Below are 1,480 nucleotides of genomic sequence, written 5' to 3'. Positions count from 1 at the left end.
AACAGTTAGTGTTTGACATGATTGATTCTTTATATGACATTGGGATTATTGGGGTGTTGTGTGTGATGAATGACTACTTAGGAGGTCACAAGTGTAAACATGATTGTCCTTATGCCGATGTGTGTGTGAGTTGTTAGTCTAATTCTGTTTACGCATGTATAATCTAGAACTTGCCTGGTTAGTCTTGTTTGAAATGCGAAAGTTAGTTTGGTTGTGAAATGATCTTAGGCTTTCTTTGTGTAAATTAGTCACTGTGCCTAAATAAGCCTCTCCAAAAGCAAAAATAAAAAAATAAAAAAATCACTAGTGTCCCTTTTTGAGCCTTTTTGACCTTTTTCTTGGTTAGCCGAATGAAACCTCACCCATTGTGGAGTTTACCCATCGTCGCACCCGTTCCCTCCTTGATGCTACTAGATAGACGAGGCCAAGCGCCTAAGTTGGGGGTGAATCAAATGTGAAGTAGATATTGAGAACAAAGGTTGGGGGTGGTGGAATTTGCTAATAAAGAGTCGATGTGGTAGTTGAAAAAAAAATCATCAGAAAATTGACACATAAAAAGAATTGCTAGTTGGATAGGAATAAAACCACATCGAGGTCCAAAACGTAAAAGAAAATAAAGGGGTTGGAAAGATAATAGGCGAATCAAGGTAAAGAGATGTAGTAGTGTCAAGGAGGGTGAGTCACTAATACCCAAAAAGTATCCTACCCGTCCCTAAGCCTACATTACAAGCCGAAACAAGTCCTAATGTGATCACAACCGAACGAACCTAGGATGAGAACATAGAAAATAAGGGCAAGCCTATGGTATTTGCATGTGTAGATATGAACTCCTTGTGAGTGTTGAGTGTTTTCTTTTCTCTTTCATCTTCGTCCCATTCTTGTTGTATATATGTGTGTTGGGACATTCTTTGGTCTATGTGAGGGCATAAGGATGAGAATTGAACAAAATAAAGTGACTGCCGAAAGTAGCGTGTGTGTGCACAAAAGCGTGTTCGATAATGTGATGTCATGTATTGAAGCTTCATGGTTAGTCATAACGTCCTCAAGTTGCGTATATTGCTTTACGATAGAAAGTGGAGGTGGTCAGTAGAAAGGAAAACATGCATGCCAGGAGTTCCAAGTCAAAACCGATGTAGACATTGTTATTCTAAGATATTTAAGTGTTAGATTGAGTCATTGTGGTATGGCCTGCTTGAGGACAAGCAAATACTTTAAGTTGGGGGTGTTCATCAAGCTTGCGGGCCCAATCAGTTCTATTGGCATTCAATGTCTTTGCTAGAATACTTTTGATCTCCCTATTGGACACTTCAACCTGTCCACTTGTCTGAGGGTGATAAGGCGTTGCCACCCTATGCTTTACACCATATTTCTCCATCAATCCCGCGAACGCTTTATTGCAAAAGTGGGATCCACCATCGCTGATTATCGCCCACGGAGTACCAAAACGAGTAAATATGTTCTTCTTAAGGAACCCCATAAC

This window comes from Lycium barbarum, chromosome 4, assembly GCF_019175385.1.
Source record: "Lycium barbarum isolate Lr01 chromosome 4, ASM1917538v2, whole genome shotgun sequence".
Lineage (NCBI taxonomy): Eukaryota > Viridiplantae > Streptophyta > Magnoliopsida > Solanales > Solanaceae > Lycium > Lycium barbarum.
Note: the sequence above shows the minus strand (reverse complement) of the source record.